Below are 24,437 nucleotides of genomic sequence, written 5' to 3'. Positions count from 1 at the left end.
AAGAGCAACTACTTCTGTGAGGAAGCTCCAACCCAAAACTGACGACAACGCTGGGGAATAAGTGTTAATATATTATTCATTATTATAGTCTCCAGCAGTGTGTCAGCTTGGGGATGGAGCTGATTAGAATCACCTCCCCCCCCCCCCCCCCAAGGCTATTTCTATCAAGCATTCCACCTGGCTGAAGGAGTATATTGATTTGAATACGAGACAGAGAGCTTCTGTGACGTGTAACTCTGAGAAAGTTTTTTTACAACTTAATGAATAATTCAATTTTACGCGAAATAATAGAGAATTTGAGGGAACGTTGTGAAATTTTGATTAGAACCGAACGAAATGGGCGCTAGGGCGAATGAAAATGCATTGCCAGTCAAAATTTTAAGCAGATCACCATATTAAAAAAGGACTTTGTTGCTGTGGAAATGGCAAAGACTGTAATAGTATAGTTTACGAAACCTGCTTAAGTGGGGATGTGCACACTAGACCTACCCAAACTCCTCATATACGGCTTTCATTATGAGTTTTCGAAAAATCATTTAGCAGATGCTAAATTACTTTATATGGATACAGATAGCGTCCTCTATTGGTAGTCCATATGAATTAATGAGATACCATGCTAATGAATTAGGCACATCCTCATACATGGGCAATAATCCTTAAGGCACTGCTTCTCATAACAAGAAGCTTATTGGGCTTATGGAAGAAAAGGCGAATATATTGTCATTTGTGGAGTTTGTAGGTCTGCGATCAAAAATGTATGTGTATCACACACTGGAATGTGCCACCCAGAGGTGGACTAAGTGTGTGCTTGCGGAAAGCTGTAGAAATGAGTGCGACTGCAAGGTGTGTAGGGTATGATTAAAACCAGGTTGTAATTTTACTGCAGCAGACAGGTTCGAGGAAGGTGACTCGTTTTGAGATATGAGAGTGCGTGAAATATGATTGACTTGTGGGTGTGAGCCTATGCAAGTATCTGTTTGAATGGACATAATTTCTAACATATAGCGTAACGTTAGAGATCTGAGAAGTTAGTGTATATTTTTCTTCTTACGACCTCAATCAGCACATCATCTACTACTACTGTCTGTCATCGCCTATAACTCCGTGGATATATCGCGGAACCTCTGATATGGTCTCGAGACAGAATGCGTTGCAAAAACTAATTAGTTATCTAATTTGGTGCAAATACCACGTTCCTTAGCCGAATCACTTTCCAAGTTCAGTGATTTTATCCCTAGGCTGCATCGTTGGCTGATAATACGTATTCCTATGATCGCCGTCATGGTATTGGTCCGGAAAACACTACCTCATTCAGAGGTAATGTCCTACCTCGATTCATAAAGCGGTTATAGGTTTTAACATGGATAGTTGAGTGCACTCGTAAAACCTAGAGCGCTTGTCAGAGTAACATGCAGTAGTTGTTGGGATCGGTTTTTTTTCTTTAACATCTACTCGATTACGTCTATGACACGGTGGTATGACTCGCAGGAAGAACGTAAGAGACATGCACACAGATCTTTGATTTCCGGTCAGTATTATTTGGTATCGTATGCATCCAGTTACTGACGAGGTAACATTATACTTAGTATTAGTGATGGGTGCGTGATGTGTTCGCATTTGAGCATCAGGTTTATAGAGTATGTGTGTTTGTGTAAAGATAATGTCTATTTGCTCTTGTAGGAAAGGTAGGACTTGACTTGGAGTACTGTGATAGCGAAGGGAAGAGTATGCCCAGTTTAAGGATGGTACAGGTGTTTCCAGAGCCACAGCAGTCAACAGAGTGTATTTCCGATACTTCGGACATTGCTGAATACCATTCAGTTGAGACCGCGATCTTAAGATTTAATTGTAAGTATAATGATAGAAGATATATGTGAGGGGTTTTCAAGAATGTGTCCGTGTATGCAAAGTCTGAGTTGGTATTGATTCGTGTTCCCATGTTAATGGTAGCAGCCGTCGGAATGCAGAGGCTTGTTGGAGTGTAGGAATGTATCAGAGTTAACTTTACCATCTTCTAGACGACCAAATAGCGAACTAATACATAGTATGTGCTGGGCAGCTTTCGTGATCAGGTGTAACTTTGAGAAGATGGTGCGTTTGCGGTGGAGAGTTATTCCCTCCCATGTAAATTGTTTGGTCGACTGCTTCTGCACATTTTGTGTCTTTATTTAGTTGAGGGAAGATCGATTGTGGTGTGTTGGACACGCAATTTGCCTGTTCTCTAGACGTGGGAAAGAAACGAGTTGGTTTGTAAAGAATATTGATCATCTGAAATCTGTTAGATGACCGACTTCGGTATTCGAGAGTGCGAATATCAGTTTACTCTACTTGTTTCTAGTTAGTCAATGTTTTACAGCACGCTGCACCTCGCTAAAGTTTGGTGTTTGTGGAAAAATTATTGACAGTCTATATCTTGTGCATTATGTTGCGTCAGCGATTGGGGGGCTAGTGCTGTGTTCTTGATATCGAGAAGTACGGCAAAAATTGTATAATATTATGGCGAAAATGCGCGTGTTCTTGTAATCGACGAGTCTGGAGATGTCTGTAGAAATGCGAGCAAGAAAGCGGAAACAGTAACGCGTTTGTGCCAAGGGGAAACGAGCCTGTCGTTGCACATCAATTCCGAGAGTGAGTTCGCTGATGTAAAGGGGATTATTTGGTATGGTGGGGGACATGAATTGCGTGTTTACTAGATCGAGATGGTACTCGGTGATATATTCCCTTGTTGGAGATCGGTTTGTCGCTCCAATATTCTTGCGAGTATAGTTTGTACACCCCTGGAAATTGAAATAAGAACACCGTGAATTCATTGTCCCAGGAAGGGGAAACTTTATTGACACATTCCTGGGGTCAGATACATCACATGATCACACTGACAGAACCACAGGCACATAGACACAGGCAACAGAGCATGCACAATGTCGGCACTAGTACAGTGTATATCCACCTTTCGCAGCAATGCAGGCTGCTATTCTCCCACGGAGACGATCGTAGAGATGCTGGATGTAGTCCTGTGGAACGGCTTGCCATGCCATTTCCACCTGGCGCCTCAGTTGGACCAGCGTTCGTGCTGGACGTGCAGACCGCGTGAGACGACGCTTCATCCAGTCCCAAACATGCTCAATGGGGGACAGATCCGGAGATCTTGCTGGCCAGGGTAGGTGACTTACACCTTCTAGAGCACGTTGGGTGGCACGGGATACATGCGGACGTGCATTGTTCTGTTGGAACAGCAAGTTCCCTTGCCGGTCTAGGAATGGTAGAACGATGGGTTCGATGACGGTTTGGATGTACCGTGCACTATTCAGTGTCCCCTCGACGATCACCAGTGGTGTACGGCCAGTGTAGGAGATCGCTCCCCACACCATGATGCCGGGTGTTGGCCCTGTGTGCCTCGGTCGTATGCAGTCCTGATTGTGGCGCTCACCTGCACGGCGCCAAACACGCATACGACCATCATTGGCACCAAGGCAGAAGCGACTCTCATCGCTGAAGACGACACGTCTCCATTCGTCCCTCCATTCACGCCTGTCGCGACACCACTGGAGGCGGGCTGCACGATGTTGGGGCGTGAGCGGAAGACGGCCTAACGGTGTGCGGGACCGTAGCCCAGCTTCATGGAGACGGTTGCGAATGGTCCCCCCGATACCCCAGGGGCAACAGTGTCCCTAATTTGCTGGGAAGTGGCGGTGCGGTCCCCTACGGCACTGCGTAGGATCCTACGGTCTTGGCGTGCATCCGTGCGTCGCTGCGGTCCGGTCCCAGGTCGACGGGCACGTGCACCTTCCGCCGACCACTGGCGACAACATCGATGTACTGTGGAGACCTCACGCCCCACGTGTTGAGCAATCCGGCGGTACGTCCACCCGGCCTCCCGCAGGCCCACTATACGCCCTCGCTCAAAGTCCGTCACCTGCACATACGGTTCACGTCCACACTGTCGCGGCATGCTACCAGTGTTAAAGACTACGATGGAGCTCCGTATGCCACGGCAAACTGGCTGACACTGACGGCGGCGGTGCACAAATGCTGCGCAGCTAGCGCCATTCGACGGCCAACACCGCGGTTCCTGGTGTGTCCGCTGTGCCGTGCGTGTGATCATTGCTTGTACAGCCCTCTCGCAGTGTCCGGAGCAAGTATGGTGGGTCTGACACACCGGTGTCAATGTGTTCTTTTTTCCATTTCCAGGAGTGTATTTGATTACCTGTAGACAACTTTGCGATGTTTACCTGTCGTTGCAAGAACAATTGCTGTTGAGAGCAGGAAGACTATCACGTTATGTCCGGGAGGAAGACTGGATTCGACGATATTTTGGTAAACAGGTTCTGTCAGGGTAGGAAATTTGGCGCATATAAGCTGAGACAACAAGAAAGCGAGCATTAACTATTTATGGGGCACTATAAAATTATGGAGAGCTGGACTTGGCTGACATTTTTTTCACAAAGGCATGTGACTTAAAAATAACATTGAGGATGTTTTAGATGGCGATGTGTCAGTCATGCTGGGGAGGTTACGTGCGGTTGAACGCGTGTGTCAACACATTCCGTGCTATTCTGCCTTCAATGGTAAAGGCAAGTGGCGCCTGGAGATACCTCGAATATGAGACTAGCGTGAACTAGGTTTGGAATGCTATGACAGTATAACGGTGAGGTGACTGTATAGAAGCATGCAACTTTCACTAGTGTTCGACGACGCCGGGTCGGGAACTGTGACGGAGCGCGCGGGATCCAAGCTGCAGCAGCCTCACTTCACTTCGCAGTGGTATTAGCTACGCTTGGTGAAGCGTCAGTTAAACGTCACTTATGGTCCGTTAGAATCGCTAAGGGGAAAGCAGGTTCTGCTGTTGTGGAATGGAATTCTGCAGCGCCTTCACCGGACCACAGTTAAGAGTGAGGGTAGTGAGGAACGCCACACGCGCGCAGTTCTGCTTAGAGTGGCCGAGCGGTTCTAGGCGCTACAGTCCGGAACCGCGTGACCGCTACGGTCGCAGGTTCGAATCCTGCCTGGGGCATGGATATGTGTGATGTCCTTAGCTTGGTTAGGTTTTAGTAGTTCTAAGTTCTAGGGGACTGATGGCCACAGCAGTTAAGTCCTATAGTGCTCAGAGCCATTTGAACCATTTATTTGAGTTCTGCTTGGATTGCACGCTATGTAAATAAGCCCTCGCCCCTGTCCGGTCGCGTCATCAATAGTGGCTAGATACAACTTTCGCCTGCTTTTGGGGGCAGTTCGCGGCTGCGCTCCCGCCCGATGACGTCAGCACGTGTGTGCAGATGAACATGTATTTGGATAGGAATTTATCAGAAGTGAAGTATGAATGAGACGCTGCCGCTTGCAGGACGCAGCCAGGGGCCTGTGCATGGTTTGACACTTGACGGCCGTGTTGACTGTACGTGCGATCGCGTCATCATCGATGTCTAGCGGATAGGAATTTCTCATGTGTTACGTATGAATGGGGGTGCCGCCACCTCATGCTTGTGGAAGCCGAGCAGGGGCTGTGCGCGGTTTGACATCTGACGGATGTGTCACTTACTCCGTGTATACTCTACTGCACAGTGGGCAGTGGACCGTGCTTGCTTGCGTTGATTGCATTATTTCGTGAGCGGCTCTGTAGGCCCTGCTATGCGATATTTGGACAGTTTACGAGTACAGAGCGTGTCTACACATCAGTGTGAAGAATTATTTAGGAGCAGTTTGCTATTGTGTACTGAAGTTACGAGTTGGTTGCGTGTCCGTGGGCTGTGCAACATGACCTCAGGCAAATCAGGGTGGATGTTTTGTATGAGTGCGATAGATATAATCTATCCTTAAATAAGTTGTTTGAAAATAAATAGAGTGCACTCCAGCCTTGCTCTCCCCAGCAGCCCAGAGCAGGGTGAGTCGTTTTCCCACCATTTTCCCTCACCAGCCGGTTTACGTCACGAAAAGGACGACAGCGGCCTCTGCTGGTGGTACTGAGTACTGGACCTCGTGGAGCACATGCTGTTTGCCGCCGTCATGGATAACTGTACTTGCGTCATCAGCTGGTATCACGGAGGCGTCCTCTGGCGGCGACGAAATATACTAAGACAGTTGGGGTCTGGAGCTCATGGTGAACCCACTAGGTGGCGCCATCTTAGATTACTGTACATGCGTCATCACCTGATGTCACTACAGTGTCCTCTAGTGGCATCTATATGAACTAAGTCAGTTGGGCTCTGAACTCAGTGACGAATACACTGTGTGGTGCTGCTGCCTCTAATTCTTTAAATAAAGGCTGGTGTATAATTTCGAAGGTTGACGGTTAGCAAACAGAGTCTTTTAGATGAATTATTATTTTGACAATTTAAGAGTTGTTTGGCTACCTGGACGTAAATGCTTTACATTATTTACGAGCGGTTCGCATGTCTGTAGGCTGAGCAATGCGTTATTTTTGACGGCTTACAATTAGCAAGTGCGTGTGTGTAGTGTCTCAGACGTGAGTTATGTAGGAGTAGTTTGTAGGTCTGTATGCTGTGGGGCATGTCAGAGCGTGTATTCTGTGATACATATACTCCATCCCTAAATAAATTGCCCCCAAATAAATAAAGTACACTTCTTCCTCTCTCCATCAGCCTAGAGTGGGCTGAGTCCTTTTGCCAGAAACCCCTAGGAAGAGGTTACGCCCTGGAGGCTTAGGTTAGTGGTGGTGAGCAAAAGGGGGAAGTGATCTTTCTTTCCGGCCAGAATTCAAACTTGGCGCCGGTTCCTAGGAAGAGGTGGCGGTCTGGACCTTGAAAAGTAGTTGAAACTAGGTAGTTGAAAGTGTAGTGAACACCTTTTCTTACCTGCTTGAAATTGGTTAAATAATAAAGACAAGCTCATTTTTCCCTCAATTTTCCTTGCTTAGTAGAGATAATAGGGGTGCGACGAATTATCCTACTGGAATTAGAACTTGGTGCCATTTTTTGGGGAGGCGTTACGTAGGCCAAGTGTCCTATCTTTCCACAAAAATACGCCATCTTGGATTATGTCACAGATGAGAGCACCCTCCAGTGGTGGCGCTGTGTACTAAGTCAGTTGGTGTCCAGTCCCAGTGGAGAACACACCTGCTTGAAATTGGTTAAATAATAGAGACAAGTCCTTATTTCATGCCATTTTCTTTGCTTAGTAGAGATAAGACTGGTGTGGTGCATTAACCTGCTGGAATTTTAATTTCGCGCTATTTTTCTGGGGGAAGGGGCGTGACACTTTCCTGCCAAAATTCAAACTTCCCTCCAAAATCAGCCACCTTGATTGACGTTGCTCGGGGTGTGTCTGTGACGTCACGGCCGTCATCTTGGATAACGGTACTTTGGACTGGTACCCCTGTTGTCCCAATACTGGCGTCCAATTTGCACTGCGCTAGATGGAATCACCGAAGTTGAATTACCTTGTCCACTGATCGCAAAGTAATTTCCAATATGAATTCCTGTGCCCTGAAGTGAGCTCGTGCATGTTCCAGTAGGCCAGCTTTACTAAATTCCGTATATAATGTTGTGTTAGATGGAAGCTCTACATTATTGCTTTCCATCCATTCAGTAATAGTCTCCTTTCTTCATTTCGTAGATGGATTTCATGATATGAGATTTTTATCATCATGTGATGTGGAGCCAGATCCAAAACAATCACAGATCAATTTGGTAATTTTTAGAGAATGATCCTAAACTACTCTTCGTAGTGTCTGGCATTCATTTCAGAATGATAACCTGCACCTTCTTTTGGGCAATTAAAACATAAGTCAGCATTTTGCCGAACCCATCTTCGTTCTCAATATGGCACATTACAATCCTTTTTCCAGAACCAGAGGGTATTTGAATTTCTCCTTTCCAGCCATTCCACTCGTTAATACCTCTGTGATAAGCATATTCATTTTCTGATGCATAAGGCATTTTTGTTCCTGCCAACCAGACTTTCTGGAATGATTTACACCACACCAACTCTCACCAGTGAAATAAATAGTCCATCCATTGTTGCACAGGTATCTTATTTCCCGCAAGAACTTGTCTCTTTTCCCTCCTACTTGGTTATTTTCCATCAGCGTAGGTTTTTTGTTGAACTTTTTGTATCTGAAGCTCAATTTTTGAATAGCACGCCAAAGTGTTGTTTCACTCAAATCATCATGGCTGGCAACCTTGGAAACTACTTTTCCATACAGAAGTCTTGGATTCTTCGTCTTATGACGAATGACCCATCCAATACAAACTTTTGTCACCTGACAGAACTGATCACCATAGACTACTCACAATTCCGTAAATGATGCATGGTTTCATACAAGTACAAGGGTTGGGGTGGGGTTGATTTGGGGGAGGAGATCAAATTGCGAGGTCATCGGTCTAATCGGATTAGGGAAGGATGGGGAAGGAAGTCGGCCGTGACCTTTCAAATGGAACCATCACGGTATTTGCCTGAAGCGATTTAGGGAAATCACGGAAAACCTGAATCAGGATGGCCGGACATAGGATTGAACCGTCCTCCCGAATGCGAGTCCAAGTACAAGGCAACTATTTAATTATATTAATTTATATTACGAGCACTGTCTCACACGGATACACGACAACGAATGGGAGAGCGATTGTTTCCTAACTGAAGGGAAGCCGCGATCTAATACGTAAACACTGAAATAATGAAGTGGAAATACTGTTTGAAGGTCTGCCAACACAGCACAAACGAGCAAGCGGCGCAAGGAAGCGCAAAAGCAAATAAATTAAATATGTGATATTTGCGCTTTAGGTAGATTTACGTGCATACAAATATAACAGCTGTGAAAGGTAACAACAGAACTTGTATTTACACTTTTCGTCTTGTTAATATGTATCACCATTAGACGAGTTGCGACAATCTATGGCCACCATTATTAAGACAAAACGACTAAGTGGAAAGCAACGACAATTCACCAGGAAGTTGAGCATGGTAGTATCTTTAAACTGTGCACAGGAAATTTTTCTCCTAATTGCAGTCTGACTTCTATGACTCCTCAGATTTGGCACTCGCCAAAATATGGTAGAAAAAGCACGCTTTGTCTTAAATAATTACCGCGTATGCCACCCCATTTTCAACTAAAATGTAATATTTATACACCAAATAAAAGTAGACACTTCCACGATTCCGGCAAGGTATACCACATCGAGGTTCATCATGTGACGTGACCAGAATATTAGGAAATGGATAATAGTGGTGATATATCTACAGGAGTGATATGATTATCAAAAATCCGTTTGAAATGAAAGGAAATTGAAGGTGCAGAACGAAGAATAAAACCATATTATAACAAGTGTCACATAGGATGGCGCTTCCACGCATAGTGGTGGAGTGGCAGGGAACCGTGGAGAGGATGAGATCTGATACGTCGCTGCGGACAAATGGTTCAAATGGCTCTGAGCACTATGGGACTCAACATCTGTGGTCATCAGAACTTATAACTACTTAAACCTAACTAACCTAAGGACATCACACACATCCATGCCCGAAGCAGGATTCGAACCTGCGACCGTAGCGGTCACGCAGTTCCAAACTGAAGCGCCTAGAACCGCACAGCCACACCGGCCGACAGCTGGGGACAACAATCAGGTTCATTTGCCTACGGTACACCGTATTATACCTTCAAGCCTATGAGGGGAATAATAAATTTTAAAACCGATTTCGATCAAGAGTTATGAGAGAAACCTTACGCCACTTCTTGACGACGTTGCGTCCAGTGTTCCACAGGCGAGAACAGCTGACACAGCTTTGTGAAGACATCAAGTATAATTTTCCTGAAACTGACAATTGTCTAACGACAAGGTAATTGAAACTGCTTGCAATAATTATCACTTATTGCGATTTGGACTGTATCATAAGTAAGGATGTAATACATAACAAAATTAACTTCAAGCACAAACCAAAATCATTATATTTGCTTGACAACTGCTTCAACATCTTAGAATTTTTTTTAACACTGTATAAGGTGTGTGTTTGTGTGTGTGATTGACTGTAGTTAAGTGTAATAACTCTGCATATAAAAGAACTACTGACGGAAAAGACTAATGCAAAAAAAAACTATCGTAAAAATGGTGAGTCTGCTGTCAGATTTTTCGCTGTCTATGAGCATTATGAGAGTAAACTATCGATTAACCATCTTCCGCGTATTGCTTACGGGAATTCTGGCCGATAACATCGAAAACCATCGATATCTCGACAGATAACTGTCCCTGTCATTTTAAGGCATTTTCCAGTTCGTGTCTTGATTCTGATAGGGATTTACCTGCGGGAATACAGAAGTTTTTAACGAATTTATCCGGCCTCATTCTCGCGAGCTATTATTGCATACAACACGGCAGGAAAAGCCTAATTTCTCCCTGGGCAATATGTTGAATATTATAGACTGAACACTTCATAGGAAACAAATTCCTAGTTAATAAAACCTAAAAAGTTCTCACATACTTTGTATACAACTGAAATGTTGACAAACGTATTTTTTTAACCATGATTCTAAAAGTAAGAAATATTACTAATTTACTTTGTTCCAAAATCTGTACCATTGTCACTGCTATCTGAATCTGTGTCCGAATCATCTCGATTGTAAATTTATGATGATAAGTTCAAGGCATATATTCATCTTCACCTCCCTATAAAAATCTTCTTCCTGGAGCTTTTCAGCATGCCACACAGAGAATCCCCACGCTGAAAGGGAGATGTCTATTTCTTAATGCAACAAACGATTCAGTGTCTGTTATCTCGAATGTTTTTCTTTCTCCCACTTCGCATTTAACTTTTAAGCCAAATTAATTCCATGGGATTTTACTGACAGTGATATGTGGGTAAATGCAAAACTGTGCAATCACATTCACGTGCAAGAGAGTCAAGTTTGTACGTTCTTTCCCGTGACACGTAAATTAACGAGCTGCAGGAGTTCGGCACGAGTCTTGTTTATACTGCGTTCAAATGGCTCTCAGCACTATAGGACTTAACATCTGAGGTCATCAGTCCCCTAGAACTTAGAACTACTTAAACCTAACTAACCTAAGGACACCACATACATCCATGCCCGAGGAAGGATTCGAGCCTGCGACCTTAGCGGTCACTCAGTTCCAAACTGAAGCGCCTAGAACCACACGGCTACTCCGGCCGGCTTATACAACGTGAAATGTATTTTTAAGCCAGGGAAAAATATCCGCTTTCCTGTTGTTCGTACTTGGCGTTTTCTCTGTAACAGCTGAATGATAACTGGCACAGTAATTACAATGACCGACTTCGAAGGATGGGTATGGCAAGAATTGTTCAGTGAACCACTTCACGAAACTGACAGCGTATATTTCCGAATGGTAGTCAGTTCTGTTTCTCTTAGAACTAAATACAAGTTTATTCTCGATAACAAAATTACAAGAAGACCGAGCACGCAGATTAATTATCCGAGAACCTATTCTTACAGGAACTGTAAAACTGTCAGGACCGCATTCATTTTCCAGCAGGTCTTCTAGATACACCCATGTTTCGTCAAGGTAATACATTGTTGAACTCCCTCCTTCACTCGTATTGTGTATCTTTACAAGGGATGTGGTTCGTGCTGTACCTGAGTTACTTCTTTCAACGATAAGTTCTCTTGTTAACATATTTGAAACCAATGTCTTTTAAAATTCTTTATATTAACGAAACACTACTTTTGAAGCCAATGTTCTCATACATAACTGTAACATGTTTTTGCGATGTCAGATATTCAGCATGGAGTGCTTTAACATATCATTGTCAAAACCGTCTATTTGGGTTGCAGGTTTCTTGCGATTTCGACGCTTTTCAAGTAACAAAAAGCACACTTTTCCTAAGGTTCCTAAGGCTCTGACACTTTTCGTTTCCAATTCTCTTTTCATTTATCTTGCCGACACGATATGCCTCTGCAGTCTTCTCTCGTATTTTCAGATGCCAACAGTAGGAGTCACGTTTTAAAACTCACATTTGAAAAAGTTATAAATGTGGTAAATAATCCCCTTCAAGTTGACTGCGTCACCTGACATTGTTTTTAGTCACCATTTACCATTTACAAATACACATTCACAGCCATGTTGTTACAAGCAAAGAAAAACACCGGGAGTTGAATGAATTTTTTTTCTTTATTGTTATTTCGACACCTTTACAATAAAGGTAGGCCGGCAGCGGCCTATCTATGCCGCTCTCCGGCCACAGATAACACAGACAGTAAAAAGAAAGACAGAAAAACAAACAAACATGCTGGAGAAAAACGGGAGACAGACATATTAAAATAAATGAAGCCGTTCACAGGCACACTGTCCGGATAAAAAACGTTCATCATTGTACACAAACGGAGAAGACAGAATTTACACACGTGAACGGAGGATCACAAACGGAGAAAACACTGAAGCATTGACACAAAGACACACACGATCACTGGCGACGATCTCCGGAGCACGAAGAGGCACTGTTCATGCACAAAGCCAGGGACTTTCCAAAGGGAAGAAGTGTTGGTAGGAGGGAGAGGGGGGCGGTGATGCCAGTGGGAGAGGAGAAGGGAGGGGGAGGGGAGAGGGTAGGGGGGATTGTGGATGCCCAGTGGGGAGGGGAGAGGGATGAAGAGAGGAGGGAGAGAGGGTGCCCTGGAGGAAAACACAAGGGGAGGAAGGGGAGGATCAGAGTTGGTAGGAGGGGTAGATGGAGGGGAGGAGGGCATCATCAGGGAGGGGGAGTTGGCGGAAGCCACCTTGGGAGAGGGTATGGAGAGTGGAGAGATGGAGAGTGGGTGGGATGTGGGAGTACAGGTGCGGTGGCAGACGGGGATGGGAAAGCATGGGAGAGACAAGTAGGTGAGGGGGATCAAGTTTGTGGGAGGTGTAAAGGATCTGTATCCGTTCGAGGAAAAACCGACAGTTGAATGAATAATTTCGTTGACACGAAGTACAGAAACAGTGCAGCATGCAGGAGAGAGATTCTCGCCGTTTAGCTGCAGAACTCGCGGCAAGCCATTCGGTAACAGCATGCATCTTGTTGACTGCTAGCAGTTAATGGAGGGGGATAAGCAGAAGGGCTGAAAATTGGGCTGTCTTCCTACATGATGCGAACTTCACTTTAAGCGGGTATTATACAACGATCCGCCACGAAGGGTACTAGTCTAGCGCGACCGCCATCTAACGGCAGAATCGGTGAAACTACGAAAATTAGCAGACACATTATCCGTGCACCAGAATAGAGAGCAGTTCTAAACTGCCGTCAATCGGCACATGCGCAGTAGGCTGCGATCACTCGCGCATGCACTGAAGCGAGTTCACAGTGCTTTCCGCTTGTTGTTTGGATATTGTTAGTAGGCTAGTGGCTAATTTCAGATTTTAGTTTTACGGGTTTTTTGCTTTTTTTTCAATAAGCGAGTTTCATACATGCAGAAAAGAAACTTTTATGCTAGCTGTTTGTGAAAGGATTTTTTTATTTTTTTCTGTCGATAGCTTCGTATTCTAGAAATGAAATGGAGCAAAGAGGCGTTAACCGTCTTAAATCAGGCATACAGCGAGGAAAGGCGAATGTATGACCCACTGAATCATAATAAGGTAGTCGGAAATCGTTTCTTTCTGAGTAATATGCATATAACGTTATACAGTGATTTTCGATTCGTATCGTAATGCATTAGTTTACGAAAGTTCAGGTTTGATTTGATTGCATCTCTTGCTTGATTTCAGCGTGCCAGAAAAGAGAAACTTGCAGTTTGGCCCAGTGCGACAGATGAGGACTGCAAAACTCTGAGTAGCACACACACACACACACACACACACACACACACACACATATATATATATATATATATATATATATATATATATATATATATATTAGTCCAAACTTGGGAAAATAGCACAAGTACACCTTTACGTATTGGCCCTTTAAAGAGTTATAAATTGCAGTGCATATATCCACAACAACTGTGCTATTCTGTGGCTAAACGCCAGACTCCTAAAAGATTCCCCAGTCGCCAGGAAACGTACTGTATTACATTCAGCCTGCAACGTAACAGGGCATTTACCAGTATTTTATTCGTGATCTCGGCTAGTACAGTTACAAAACTTACAAACATATGATTTAATTCCTACTTTCGAGATTGTGAGACAGCCTCCCTCATGACTGAGTCACACTTGCTAATTCCATCTTCTATCATAGACAGCAGCTTCTCGAAACAGGCCATGTCCATCCTCACGAAGCTCCGAAATTCATGCGGATCTTCGAGCCTAGTTCTTTCATAAGCAGTGTAGATATAATCCCCTGATTTTGTCCCTTCTTTTCAGCCAAGATCGAACTCAACAAAGTCTGGCTTTTTGTTTTAGTCGTCGTTCTGCCCTAATCCGAAGATTTACTGTCACTACCAGTGCAATAGCTCCAAAAACAAGTGGGTCCTCCATGTGAAAAATGCCATATAAATACATATATCTGTGTAACCAAGTGTCGTTATTTAAAACTAACTGTTGAGTCTGTAATTCAGAACAATAGTAACCTACATAAGAGAAATAAATTACTTATTAAATAATGATAAACATTTTCTTATGACATAGGACCCTTGAGTCGCATAAATAATTCGAACGGATGACATTCCAATATGTCACACGGTCCCCCATGTGTTGCGTGCACACTCTCTTCTTATACTTCCCCCTCTTTGGGGAAGCATGTGGGGGAGTTTGTAGCCTTTCGGCTATTACTCCTCTGTATACTTGTGTGTGTGATTTTATCTGAGTTTTTTTGTGTCTGTGAAATGTGATGAATGTTCTGTATGTGTCTGGTACTTGCCTGTGGTTGGCTTGATAACTGGTAGTATGTGGGAGGGAGCAGGATTAGGGATTGGATATTGGGATTTTCTCTTCGACTTAATCATCGAAGATCGTCATTGCGCGTTTGTGCTTATCGTGGGACATGTCATACCAACATAGGGAGTGGATGAGAACATTTCCTGATCTGGAAGAGCCCTCATAGAAGGTCCTTGCCAGATTTTGGCAACGCTCTCTCAGGAGTGGGATTTCAGCTGCGACGTGCAGATCATCGGTAGCGAATCCGAGGGGTAAATGCAGTGCCCTCCTGAGGGCGCAGTTCTGCAACCTCTGGAGTTTGTCCAGGTGCTGCTTTGCCACGTATTCCCAGAGAGGGCATGCATATTCCATTACTGGCCGGATCAGGGCCTGATAACGTTTGAAACGTCCCCTTTGAACATTTATACATGACTGTGCTTTAACTGACACACAACGCAACGCAATCTGACTTTCAAAAATCCCTACAAAAGAATGGCCCTGACTATAACATTAACCTATACCTTTCACAAATCGCTTACCTCACAAAAATCTTGGTTACTCGAACTACTGCAATACAGCGAGCGCCACTACTGCCAGCTAAATAAAAGATTCAAACTAAGGAAGGCACTAACTACTGATAGGCATAGTTAGCAAATGAAAGATTTTAATAGAGAACAAACACTGTATTTACCTTAATAGTGTTGAAAAATCATAATATACATAACAGATCATGACATCCAGTCTTAGAAATTTCCAAACTCCGCCATCTCTCTCCCCACATCCACCACTGCTGGCGGCTCACCTCCAACTGCGCAACGCTACGCGCTGTTCACATCCAGCTGCCGCTGCCCAACACTACAATGGCAGACAACAATGCAAACTAGCCACAGACTGCACACAGCACAGCCAGTGATTTTCGTACAGAGCGCTACGTAACGTTGCCAATAAGAAAACATAAACAGCCTACTTACACGTTCACTCCCACATAGCAGAGAAGGGAGCTTGTAAGGTTGAGGATTGGGTACAGGATGGACATTCTGGCGCAGACTTTCCTGTGGACCTCATCTATGAGGGGTTTCCACGTAAGATGAGAGTCCAAGGATACCCAAGGTATCTGGTGGTTCTGTGCCAGGGGAGTTGGTTTCTGTTTAGGTGAAGGTGGAGGGGGGGGGCGTTGAGAATGTTCGCGCCTTCCGAGCCTCCCGGTAATCAGCATAGCCTGCCTCTTTTCAGAGTTGATGGTGATGTGCCAGCGACGGGCCCAAGTTTCTGTGTCATCTAAAACCCTTTGTAGCCTATGGATGACCAGGTCCTTGTTCGCATTTCTTGTGTAAAAGGCTGTATTGTCTGCGTACTGTACGGTGTGCACCAGGGGGGCCGTTGGTGTGTCCGCAGTGTATAGACTGTACAAAACGGGCCCCAGGACCGATTCCTGTGGCACCCCAGCACGAATACGACTTTTAGTGGGGGTGGCAGTTTCTACTTTGACAGAGAAAGTTCTGTCCGTGAGATAGCTTTTGATCTGTTTAACTATGCTCCTGGGGAACCCTTGTGTGTATAACTTGAAGAGTAGCCCTCTATGCCATACTGAGTCAAAGGCTTTGGCTATGTCTAGTAGCACTATCCCGCAGTAGTCTCTGTGGTTGAAGCCCTCTGTTGTGGGGCAGAGTGGTTCTTCCAGAATCCGAATTGGAAATCCGGCAGAAGTTTCCTCTTCGGCTGCCTGCAAGATGGTACCTGTTAGGTCTTGTAGCGCTTGTTCTACTGTTTCGGCAGTAAGTGGAAGGCACTAACTACTGATAGGCATAGTTAGCAAATGAAAGATTTTAATAGAGAACAAACACTGTATTTACCTTAATAGTGTTGAAAAATCATAATATACATAACAGATCATGACATCCAGTCTTAGAAATTTCCAAACTCCGCCATCTCTCTCCCCACATCCACCACTGCTGGCGGCTCACCTCCAACTGCGCAACGCTACGCGCTGTTCACATCCAGCTGCCGCTGCCCAACACTACAATGGCAGACAACAATGCAAACTAGCCACAGACTGCACACAGCACAGCCAGTGATTTTCGTACAGAGCGCTACGTAACGTTGCCAATAAGAAAACATAAACAGCCTACTTACACGTTCACTCCCACATAGCAGAGAAGGGAGCTTGTAAGGTTGAGGATTGGGTACAGGATGGACATTCTGGCGCAGACTTTCCTGTGGACCTCATCTATGAGGGGTTTCCACGTAAGATGAGAGTCCAAGGATACACCAAGGTATCTGGTGGTTCTGTGCCAGGGGAGTTGGTTTCTGTTTAGGTGAAGGTGGAGGGGGGGGGGGCGTTGAGAATGTTCGCGCCTTCCGAGCCTCCCGGTAATCAGCATAGCCTGCCTCTTTTCAGAGTTGATGGTGATGTGCCAGCGACGGGCCCAAGTTTCTGTGTCATCTAAAACCCTTTGTAGCCTATGGATGACCAGGTCCTTGTTCGCATTTCTTGTGTAAAAGGCTGTATTGTCTGCGTACTGTACGGTGTGCACCAGGGGGGCCGTTGGTGTGTCCGCAGTGTATAGACTGTACAAAACGGGCCCCAGGACCGATTCCTGTGGCACCCCAGCACGAATACGACTTTTAGTGGGGGTGGCAGTTTCTACTTTGACAGAGAAAGTTCTGTCCGTGAGATAGCTTTTGATCTGTTTAACTATGCTCCTGGGGAACCCTTGTGTGTATAACTTGAAGAGTAGCCCTCTATGCCATACTGAGTCAAAGGCTTTGGCTATGTCTAGTAGCACTATCCCGCAGTAGTCTCTGTGGTTGAAGCCCTCTGTTGTGGGGCAGAGTGGTTCTTCCAGAATCCGAATTGGAAATCCGGCAGAAGTTTCCTCTTCGGCTGCCTGCAAGATGGTACCTGTTAGGTCTTGTAGCGCTTGTTCTACTGTTTCGGCAGTAAGTGGAGGAGCGCGAGCGATATCAGAGGTGACAGTTTCTTGGTATCGCTCCCAGTCTGTACGTCTGTAAGACGTCTGGTACCGTGGGAGTGCTACCCACTCACCCACATCGAACTCTAGAATCACTGGGTTGTGGTCGGAGGACATTGTGTTGATTGTCCTTACGGCCAAAAATCCTGCGATCCTCCTAGTGAGAGCTATGTCTAACACGTCGGGCCTGCCTCCTTTTTTTGGAAAATGTGTGGGCTCGACCAGACCCCATGTTTCGAAGTGGTGGATGCGCGCTAGTTGTTGCAGTTTGACGCCTGCTCTAGAGGTTACTCTAGAATTCCAATCAGGGTGTTTGGCGTTGAAGTCGCCCCCTGTTATGAGTTTTCCTTCAATTTGCCCTAGAGCAGCTATGTCTCCCTCATGTATCTGATCTCGTGGGGGTCGGTAGATTCCAAGTAGTGGGAATTCTTCGCCCAGCTTAGGACGCTGTTACCGGTTCACCTTTTGTGTGTGTGTGTGCGTGTGCGTGTGTGTGTGTGTGTGTGTAACTGCAGCAAAAGGGCCATGAAATACGTCACATCCCTCGCGAAGCATTCCTTTTAAGAGAGAAGCAGATTTACTGTCTTGTGAAGGGAAATGGTCGCCTTTGCCTCCACGGAAATAATTCCTCTATTCTTCCACTTTTAAATAATAAACTATACACATTGTTGTATCATTGGCTTAATAAAACAATCCAGTGCTTACTAAGTGATGAAATGATTATTTTTCACAGACTGTGACGAGACATGTTACGTATAGAAACTTTTACTTCTACATTTACATCTACATGGATACTCTGCAAATCACATTTAAGTGCCTGACAGAGGGTTTATCGAACCACCTTAATAATTTTCTATTATTCCAATCTCGTATAGCGCATGGAATGAACGAACACCTCTATCTTTCTGTACGAGCTCTGATTTCCCTTATTTTATAGTGGTGATCGTTTCTTCCTATGTAGGTCGGTGTCAACAAAGTATTTTCACATTTGGAGGAGGTCGCAACAAAAACGCCTTTCTTTTAATGATGTCCAGCCCAAACCCTGTATCACTTTAGTTACACTCTTCCATGCTTCGCGATAACACAAAATGTGCTGCCCTTCTTTGAACTTTTTCGATATACTCCACCAGTCCTATCTGGTAACAATCCCACACCGCGCAGCAGTATTCTGAAAGAGGCGGACAAGTGTAGTGTAGGCAGTCTCCTTACTAAATCTGTTACATTTTCTAAGTGTTTTGCCAATAAAACGCAGTCTTTGGTTAGCCTTTGTAATTCCTAGGTATTTAGTTGAATTTACGGCCTTTAGATTTGACTGATTTATCGTGTAACCGAAGTTTAAAGAATGCACTCTTGTGGATGACCTCACACTTTTCATTATTTAGGGTCAACTGCCAATTTTCACACCATTCAGATATCTTTTCTAAATCGTTTTGCAATTTGTTTTGATCTTCTGATGACTTTATTAGTCGATAAACGACAGCGTCATTTGCAAACAACCTAAGACGACAACTCAGATGGTCTCCCAAATCGTTTATATAGATAAGGAACAGCAAAGGACCTATAACAGTACCTTTGGGAACGCCAGAAATCACTTCTGTCTTACTGGATGACTTTCTGTCAAATACTTCCACTTGATAAGGAATAATGTTAGTTTTCAAACACTCCACAGGTCGATCAGCATAATACGTATCAGTTGTATGAGCTACCAGTAGGAACAGATGCGGAAAGCACACTTAAAATAAGAAGATGATACCACTCCCAGAAAAGGATTAGTGTTGAGTAATACAAGAGAATTCAAAGGAATCCCTCCATATTAAAGTAAGTAAATGAAGGTAAGATGCCTTGAGGGTCCATTGTAGACACCTCCAATACTAAATATTTTGTAAGAAGGTCTATGGAAGACATTTCGATTATTATATTATTAATAAATCGTCATTGTTACGATTACCCTATGTTAAGCAAAGTTTTCTAAGGAGTCAAAGGATAATCTCAAAGAAACATAGTTCACGGCATAGCTCGAAAAGAAAAAGACAGACATGCTACCAATGCAAATTAGGGAGAAAGATGAAACTAAAACCATAGAACAAGGTAACATTCAGGTTTATCTCATATAGTTTTTCACTATCACAAGTAAACATAGACAAATACAGCGCTGTAGAATTTATAATGCATCTATGTATCCCACTAATGAAATCTTTTCAGATAATACTAGAAATCAAATAAGAAAAGAAGGACCAGAGATGGAAGTAAATCATAATAAAATGAAAACAAGCGAACCACAAAAGGTTAATTAAAAACATAAAAATATTTCTTATACTAATAGTCTTTTTGCAGGTGTCAGAGGCAACTGAAATTGGCAGCCCCTCTAGAAAGAAGAAAACTTATTACCTGTTAGCTTAGACACTATCTAATTTCTTCCTTTAGAAACCATGAATGTGAAAATAAGACTTAATAACAATGTTTCCAAAAAAAAAAAAAAAAAAAAAAAAAACAGGAGCTGTTGATCTCCATGAGAAGAAAGAATTTTATTTAACATTGATACTACTGTTAGTATAAGGACTAATGAAATGTTTTAAGATGAAAAGACAAGATAGAAGATATTGAAAAGTGTTTAATAGTGAATCCGCCAATAAAAGTCTAACTATACCAATCTCCTTTACTGCAGTCCATATCCTGTAGAAAGATGGATCCTATTTACGTATAGTACAGTTTCCTGTATGTTTTGTGGCAGTAAGTGTGATGGTAGGATAGTACTTCCATTCCCCAACAAAAGTGCACCTCTTATCATACAAATAGCTTCTAGAACAGTACGATATTATACAATATATGATTATTAAGACATTAAGGTTACTTAAGTAAAACACTGATATATGTCATTGTTAAGATTTTTAATCCTCATACACCAAATACTGCCTGTGCAGAACAATTTTTTTTAGCATTCTTGCATATAGCTGCCTCAAGCAGCATATCCTATGTCCATATATACAAAACATTTATTATGCAACATAACTTTACAATGCAGCACACTTTGATGTTTCTATTGTAAGCAAACACTGCCAGTGCACAATTACTTAATACTCGATTTATACCATATATGTTTAACTTAATGAGCTTCACGAGCAGATATCTTAATTAGTAATTAAATAGTTCATATAATGCAACACATATGAGTTTTATGTACAGTAATTTTAGATTCATGTTAATATATCTGTGTCCCATATGAAACAATTTACAAACTTTCATTCATATAAACTGAATATGCAGTTACTTACTTAACGATTTTCACTGATGTTTACAGGAAATGTAAAAAAATTTAAAGTCATTACAATAAGTATTTTCTATCCTTAGAGTACCAAGTAACTGGGATATGCCAGGACACAAACAAATTACATAATGCACTTTTACACATGATGTCTGCAACAGTGATGTCACTTTCAATTATGGCAGCAACCAAGGAGGTCTGTCATAATGAAGGATGTCGGGAATCAGCAACCAATGTTGAGCTTTGCCTTCGAGAGCCACAATTACACAGTGCTGTCTCAGTGAAAGCACACTGACAATACAAGCCACTGTGTCACCAAAAATGCAATTTCTCCAAGTAAAGATGTCAGTGAGATAGACACTGTACACACATCTGCATGATTCTGCTACACTCTACATTGAGGTGTTAGTGATATAGGCACTAAACACACATCCACACACAGTAACGACATTGCTTCTTCTCTCATATTTCTACAACTGTGCAAAGTGCAAAACAATACAAAACTCCCTGTGCAGTGATCAGTCCCTTTTTACAAAACAATAACACTCTACATGTTTTTCTTGTTATTTTTCTAAACTTTATAGGTTGAAATTTTTCATGCATTTAAATGTGCCTAAAGACTTATTTGAAAAAGCTCCCAAAGCTGTCTCAAGATAATTGAGCCAATAATAAACAAATACTTCTCACATTAATAGAACTTCTATATCTTTATGTATTTTGTTTAAATATTTGAACATTTTTAGTAAGTAGGAAATGCTTCACTACATTCTTTGTGAAAACAATATTTACTGTCTAACCTATATGTTTACATATACATATGTTTCATAATTAAGAATTTTTAGCTCCTTTTGTCCTATTTGTACACAAGTCCCGTTCAGAACCTTAAAGAAGCGACAGGGAGGCTATGTCAGGAGTCTGTCAGTACTCTTCATTACATTGATTAAATATTACTTTGTGTATCAAAAACATTACAGCCAACTTAACAACTTAACGCTATTCTTTGTATTGTGCAAGACTGGAAATAAGTAAGCACTCAGATATCGATAGTAACAATCCGAGGGCGAAACATGGGAGCGCGATACTAAGCATTGTTGTGAGACGAGTCAGTAGTGTTGGTCGAGAGCTCGGAGACAGAAGACGTGTCACGCTGCCCTCACGTCGGTGATGGCAATCTTACCACACTCAAGGCCTGATTTCATGTATACGGCCAGGAGAGATTTAGATGGCTTGACTACGCTTGAAGGCGAAATTCAAGGTAAAATTCGCAAGCATAGTGTAAAGTGCAATTGCAGGGTTAGGCTCGTGATTGTTAGTCTGAGTTTGCAACAGAGTTTTTAACTGAAACTATTATGCCACTGGACTTTCATGCAGAAAGCAATGATGACCAAAACACACATTCAAAGGAGGTGACAGCAGAATTAGCCGCCATCCCAGGCTATCCCAATAGCAAAAACGATGAAAACTCAACACTAGTAGAAGTAAGAGTAACATCAACAAAAATAGATGCAGAAACACCAGCACAACTGCCACCAGTATCACTAAAAGCAGCAGTACCAGAAACAGCAGACACAGCACCGTCAGCAGCAGCACAATCAACAGAAGCAGTACAGACAACAGGAGCAGCAGCAGTTCCAACATCAGCAGTGGCAGAAAAGTACACAACCTCACATGGAGCAACAAGCAGACGGAAGAGAGTGCCTCCCTCCCATCTGCAAGATTTTTTAGTTACAAGCATGATGTAAAAGAAACCTCCAAGATAAGTAACATTAAATCTCTAACAGTGCTTCACCAAAACATTCAGAGTGTAAAAAGCAAAGTGCAACAGCTAGAAGTTGAGTTACAATCCTTAGACAGTCCAGTTATCTGCATCACAGAGCACTGGTGCAAAGTCAATGAAATTCAATACATAAATTTGCCCTCATATGTACTAGCTTGTTCTTATTGCAGAAACTCAATGAAAGGTGGAGGATCATGTATTTTTGTTAAGAGTGGTATTTCATTTAAAGTTAGGAATGATATTATCCTACTAAGTGTAGACAAGCATTTTGAAGTGTCAGCAGTAGAGATACCAGCTGTAGATATGCCCAAAAAACTAATTGTACTATGTGTATACCGTTCTCCCAGTGGTGATTTAGAAACATTCTTTTCAAAACTTATGCAAAGCCTAGAACAAGTGTCATCCCTGAAAAGTAATATACTCTTGTGTGGTGACTTAAACATTAACACAGCTAAGGCAGATGAAACCAGTAACACTTTTCTGAATATTCTGAATAGTTTTGGCATGTCCTCTTTAGTTAATTGTGCAACAAGAATAACCAAACACTCAACATCTACCATTGACCATGTAGCTACAGATATAGATGGGGAAAACTGTGTCATAACTGTCAAAAATCTTGGACTGTCAGATCATTTATGCCAAATCATAAAAGTAAAAGCTTCTGTAGAAAAACCAGTAAACCTCCACATGTTTAAAAGAGTCTACTCAGACGCAGCAATACAAAAATTTTGCTTACAATTAAGACATGAAAGATGGGAAGAAGTATATTCAGAAAATAATGTGAATCAGAAATTCTCCAAATTCATGTCGGAGTTTAAGATAATATTCGAAGAAGCCTTCCCCAAAGCACTAAGTTCTACTGGAACATCCACCAAAAATAAGTGGATTACCACAGGAATTAGAAAATCTGCCCAAACTTTTAAATACCTAAACTCTATAAAAAACAACAACAGTGATCCAGATTTTCTTCATTACTACAGAAACTACAAAAAAATCTATAGGAAGGTGCTCAATGTTGCAAAAAAAAGGCCAATGATAGACTAATAAATCTAGCTAAAAATAAAAGTAAAGCTACATGGACTATAGTGAAACAAGAGACAGGAACTGCAACACAAAGGTAAATAAACACCCAAATCAGGAACAAAGAAAACCTAACAAGTACCCCAAAAGAACTAGCAAACTTTGTTAATTCTTACTTTAGTAGTATAGCTACAAAGTTACAGGAAAATTTTTCAAAATCTCATAATCCACGAACACGGGAATATACATCAAATTCAATGGTATTGCTACCCACTACTGAGGAAGAAGTATGTAATGTGGTAAGGAAATTAAAGAGCAAAAATTCAGCAGGTTTAGATGAAATTCCAATGTCTGTGCTGAAAAAATGCATAAATAGTATCAAAGCCCCCCTAATCAATATCATAAATGAATCTTTCAAAGCCGGTTGTTTCCCTGATTATCTGAAACATGCAAAAATTTTACCTCTACACAAAAAAGATGATGTAGAAAACATTGAGAACTACAGGCCAATTGCCCTACTGTCATCATTTTCCAAAATAATAGAATCCATAATGAAGAACAGACTTATGAGCTATCTAAACAAATACAACCTTCTTTCAAATGACCAATTTGGTTTCAGACCCAGCAGAGATACAGAAATGGCAATAGCACATTTCACT

The sequence above is a fragment of the Schistocerca cancellata genome, chromosome 2, assembly GCF_023864275.1.
Source record: "Schistocerca cancellata isolate TAMUIC-IGC-003103 chromosome 2, iqSchCanc2.1, whole genome shotgun sequence".
Lineage (NCBI taxonomy): Eukaryota > Metazoa > Arthropoda > Insecta > Orthoptera > Acrididae > Schistocerca > Schistocerca cancellata.
Note: the sequence above shows the minus strand (reverse complement) of the source record.